This window comes from Erpetoichthys calabaricus, chromosome 8 (genome assembly GCF_900747795.2).
Source record: "Erpetoichthys calabaricus chromosome 8, fErpCal1.3, whole genome shotgun sequence".
Taxonomy (NCBI): domain Eukaryota; kingdom Metazoa; phylum Chordata; class Cladistia; order Polypteriformes; family Polypteridae; genus Erpetoichthys; species Erpetoichthys calabaricus.
In genome coordinates, this window is record NC_041401.2 from 2,922,946 (window position 1) to 2,928,945 (window position 6,000).

Here is a 6,000-nt window from a genome sequence, read left to right on the forward strand (position 1 = left end):
CTGTGCCTACGATGAAAGGCGCTCTATGAAATGTAGGTTTCCTGAAGGGTCTGTGAGTGGGCCGATGTCCCGCAGTTCATTTCACTCGTTCGGGTAGGTTGGCATTTTTCCTTGCATATCAGTTTGCTATTGTGCAGCCAATGAAAGGCGCTCTATAAAGTTGTGACTTATTGAAGGGGTGGCAGGTTGGCTATTCTTCTATAATTTCTCTGTCCAGGGCACTTGTGCTCATGGTGAAAGGCGCTATATAAAGCTGTGATTAATTTACAGTTGTGCTTGAAAGTTTGTGAACCCTTTAGAATGTTCTATATTTATGTATAAATATGACCTAAAACATCATCAGATGTTCACTCATGTCCTAAAAGTAGATAAAGAGAAACCAGTTAAACAAATGAGACAAAAATATTATACTTGGTCATTTATTTATTAAGGAAAATGATGGAATATCACATATATGTGAGTAGCTAAAGTATGTGAAGCTCTCGGATTAGCAGTTAGTTTGAAGGTGAAATTCGAGTCCGGTGTTTACAATCAATGAGATGACAATCAGGTGTGAGTGGGCACCCTGAGTTTTGATCTATCAAAGTCTGCTCTTCACAACACACGTTTGGTGGAAGTGTATCATGGCACGAACAAAGGAGATGTCTGAGGACCTCACAAAAAGAGTTGTTGATGCTCATCAGGCTGGAAAAGATTACAAAACCATCTGTAAAGAGTTTGGACTCCACCAATCCACAGTCAGACAGACTGTGTAGAAATGGAGGAAATTCAAGACCATCGTTACCCTCCCCAGGAGTGGTCGACCAACAAAGATCACTCCAAGATCAAGGCGTGTAATAGTCGGCGAGGTCACAAAGGACCCCGGGGTAACTTCTAAGCAACTGAAGGCCTCTCTCACATTGGCTAATGTTCATGTTCATGAGTCCACCATCAGGAGAACACTGAACAACAATGATGTGCATGGCAGGGTTGCAAGGAGAAAACCACTGCTCTCCAAAAAAAACATTGCTGCTCGTCTGCAGTTTGCTGAAGATCACGTGGACAAACCAGAAGGATATTGGAAGAACGTTTTGTGGACGGAGGAGAACAAAATAGAGCTTTCTGGTTTAAATGAAAAGTGTTATGTTTGGAGAAAGGAAAACACTGCATTCCAGCATAAGAACCTTATCACCCCATCTGTGAAACATGGTGGTGGTAGTATCATGGTTTGGGCCTGTTTTGCTACATCTGGGCCAGGATGGCTTGCCTTCATTGAAGGAACAATGAATTGTGAATTATATCTGAGGATTCTAAAGGAAAATGTCAGGACATCTGTTCATGAAGTGAACCTCAAGAGAAGGTGGGTCAGGCAACGACCCTAAACACACAAGACGTTCTACCAAAGAATGGTTAATGAAGAATAAAGTGAATGTTTTGGAATGGTCAAGTCAAAGTCCTGACCTTAATCCAATCGAAATGTTGTGGAAGGACCTGAAGTGAGCAGTTAATGTGAGGAAACCCACCAACATCCCAGAGTTGAAGCTGTTCTGTACGGAGGAATGGGCGAAAATTCAGGGCTGATCAACACTCACCGGAAACGTTTAGTTCAGTTATTGGGGTGTCACGCCAGATACTGAAAGCAAAGCTTCACATACTTTTGCCACTCACCAATATGTAATATTCAATCATTTTCCTCAATAAATAAATGACCAAGTATAATATTTTTGTCTCATTTGTTTAACTGGTTTCTCTTTATCTACTTTTAGGACTTGAGTGAACATCTGATGATGTTTTAGGTCATATTTATGCAGAAATATAGAAAATTCTAAAGGGTTCACAAACTTTCAAGCACAACTGTAAGGAGTGACAGGCTTAAAGAGCTTTGTTTGGTGTGTCTTCTGTAATTGTTCTGTCCCGGGCACTTGTGCTCATGGTGAAAGGCGCTATATCAAAATGGTTGACGGAGTGAAGGCTCAGGGCAAAGGGATAAATGGAGGATGAGAGTTCAGCCCATTACTTCATTCGTGTTGTAAAGTTATGCCTTCTGCAGTGCTTTGTAATTGTGCTTATGATGAAAGGCGCTACATACATTACTGACTGAAGGAGTGAGCAGCCTGTGGTGGGGCGGACATCCAGCGTTTCACTTGGCTTATCTTGAAATGTGGTGGCTTTTCTCTGCTATGCAGTTTGGGTTTGTGCTGATGATGAAAGGCGCTATATAAAGTCACCACTTATTGAATGAGAGAAAGGCCTGAGGCAGAAAGGAGAAAACTGCACATGAGCGTCAAGTCTTTTCTTTGGTGTGTCTTCTGTATTTGTCTGTGTAGGGCACTTTACTGACATGCTCATGATGAAAGACGCTATATCAAAATGGTGGACTGAATGAGTGAGGGGCACTTGGGAAAAATCAATAAAGGAAGGACTTGAGTGCAGTGCATTAGTTCATTCAGTTGGTAAAGTGACAGCTGATAGAGTGCTTTGTAATTGTGTTTATGATGAAAGGCGCTATATAAAATGCTGATTTCCCCAAAGTTTGGAGGCGGATTGTCGTTCAGCATATCATCAGATTTACAGTTGAATGTCACGATTTTTCTCTGCACGGCCGTTTGTGATTGTGCTGATGATGTCAACCTTCTGTATTTTTCTATGGTGGGCACGTTGACATTGTGCTGATGACGAAAGGCGCTATATTAAAATGAGTGACTGAATGAGTGAGGACCCTAAAGAAAAGGAATAAAGGGAGAAACAGAGCCCAGCTCAATACTTCATTTACGTTATAAAGTGACAGTTTATGGAGCACTTTGTAATTGAGCGTATGGTGAAAGGCGCTATATAGAATACTGACTGAGAAAGTGAAGAGCCAGTGGTGGTGGTGGGGAGAGGGGGGTTTCGGACATCCAGCAGGTCATCTGACTCACCTTGGAATGCTGTGATTTTTTTTTCTTTGCACTGTAGGTTGAGTTTGTGCTGACAATGAAAGACGCTATATAAAGATGTGCCTTATTCTTTGAATGACAGGCTTGAGGAAGACAACTGCACCTGAAATTCGAGGCTTTTGCTTGGTTAATCTTCTGTGTTTTTTCCCTGCGGGGCACTTTCTTCTTGTACTTATGATGAAGGCGCTATATCAAAATGGGTGACAGAATGAGTGAGGGGCCCTAGGGAAAAAGGGGATAAAGAGAGGAACAGAGTGCTGCGCATTACTTCACTCATTGTGTAAAGCGGCAGCTTATGGAGTGCTTTATAATTGTGTTCATTTTGAAAGGCGCTATACAGAACACTGACTGAATAAATGAAGAGCTTGTGACCGACTGAAATCCGGCATTTTATCTGCTTGATCCTCTTCGGATAAACTCAGGATGAAAGGTGCTATGAATAACCCAGACGGGCCGACATCTTTGTATTTAATAATAATAATAATAATAATAATAATAATAATAATAATAATAATAATAATAATAATAATAATAATAATTCCCATCACTCCTCCACTGCCAGCCCGGTTAGTCACAATTTGCTTCCCACGCTTTTCGGAACGGCAGCAACAAAAATAGCAGAAAGCCTGAACAAGTCAGAGGGAATTTGGGGGTCCGGGGAAATCTTGGGGGATGTGGACCTTTATCGTCTGTGGGTTTGAAAGCCATAAACCTTTACATGGAAGTGTAAGAGCGGTGGTTGTGGGCTGAGAACCGAGCCGAGACGTCACCTTCAACAAGAACAACGCGAAACGACCACAAATGGAGACACAGGAGACCCGCTGGCCCGACACCCCCGAATCCAGACAGGCTGCCGCCTCCGCAGAACTGACGGCTCAAGTCGGACAACTCGTGCTGTGGTGCTGCCACCCAGCGGCCATCGTCAGCCTGAACGAGCGCGAAAGAGAGCGGCGGCCCGTTGAGAGCGCCCTCTAGCAGACAGGTCTTGTATAGGAGCCCCGCAGGTCAGGACGCGCTTTAAAATGACAGTCTGTCATGAAAACGTCAAATTCACAGCCCCGGGACCCGAAGACCTAATCAGCATTTGACTTTAAATATCGGTGTTTTAGTCCTTCCTGGCTCCATATTCCTGGCTATGAATGAGCGCGGCATGAAAGGCGCTATAGAAAGGGGTGAATTCCTGAAGGTTTTGCGTGGGGGGATACGGTGGATGTTTTCACATGCAGCACCTCATAGCGGACGATGAAAGACGCTATATAAAGTTGTGACTTGTTTAATGAGGGACAGGCTCAGAGGCAGAAATACAAAAATCCCACCTGAAATTCAAGGCTTTTCTGTTTTTTTTAGCGCAGGCTATTTTGTTCTTGCGCTCATGATGAAAGGCACTATATTAAAATGATCGACTGAATGAGTGAGAGCTCCTATATGGGGGGCAAAGGGATAAACGGAGGATAAGATTCCAGCGCATTGCTTCATTCATGTTATAAAGTTACAGGTTACAAGTGTATTGTAATTGCGCAAATGATGAAAGGCGCTATATAAATAGTTGCTTTCCTGAAGGTTTAGGAGTGCCTTGAGCAAGGGAAAGGCACTATAAATAAAGTGTATGATTATTATAATTAGGAGTGGGTTGACACCCAGCATATCATTTGACTCATCTTTTAATGTCGTAACATTTTCCTGCTTAACCGTTTGTGATTGTACTGATAATGAAAGAGGTTGGGCGCATGCGCTGATAACAGCGCGTCGCCGCACCCACCGCCCGGATTGAGATCTCAACGGGTGACACCTCAGCACCACACTGAGCAGTGTGAGGTTGAAAGGCGCTATATAAATTTGTGACTTAGTTAATGGGTGACATGTTGGTATTTTTCTGTGCAGGGCACTTTGCCAATGTGCTCATGGTGAAAGGCGCTAAATCATAATGGTTGACAGAGTGAATTCCCATGAGCAGAAAGATAAATGGGAGGACGAGAGTCCAGCACATTACTTTATCCATCCATTATCCAACCCGCTATATCCTAACTACAGGGTCACGGGGGTCTGCTGGAGCCAATCCCAGCCAACACAGGGCGCAAGGCAGGAAACAAATCCCCGGGCAGGGCGCCAGCTTTATTCATCTTGTAAAGTTACTGCTTACAGCATGTCTGCTTATGATGAAAGGCGCTATATATGAAATACTAACTGAAGGAGTGACAAGTCTGTAGTGGGGCTGACATCCAGCGTTTCACTTGACTTTTCTCTGCACAGCAATTTGCGTGTGTGCTGATGGTGAAAGGCGCTATATAAAGTTGTGACGTATTTAATGAGGGACAGGCTCAGAGGCAGAAGGGAGAAACCCCCACCTGAAATTCAAGGCTTTTGCTTTGTTAGTCTTCATTATTTTTCTGGGCAGTGCACCTTCTTCTTGTGCTTGTGATGAAAGGCGCTATATTAGAGTGGTAGGCTGAATGAGTGGGGGCCGTTGGGCAAAGAGACTGAGAGAGGAACAGAGTGCAGCACATTAAAAGTATCTATCTATCTATCTATCTATCTATCTATCTATCTATCTATCTATTATATAGTGCCTTTCAAATCTATCTATCTATCTATCTATCTATCTATCTATCTATCTATCTATCTATCTATCTATTATATAATGCCTTTCAAATCTATCTATCTATCTATCTATCTATCTATCTATCTATCTATCTATCTATCTATTATATAGTGCCTTTCAAATCTATCTATCTATCTATCTATCTATCTATCTATCTATCTATCTATCTATCTATCTATCTATCTATCTATCTATTATATAGTGCCTTTCAAATCTATCTATCTATCTATCTATCTATCTATCTATCTATCTATCTATCTATCTATCTATCTATCTATCTATCTATCTATCTATCTATTATATAGTGCCTTTCAAATCTATCTATCTATCTATCTATCTATCTATCTATCTATCTATCTATCTATCTATCTATCTATCTATCTATTATATAGTGCCTTTCAAATCTATCTATCTATCTATCTATCTATCTATCTATCTATCTATCTATCTATCTATCTATCTATCTATTATATAGTGCCTTTCAAA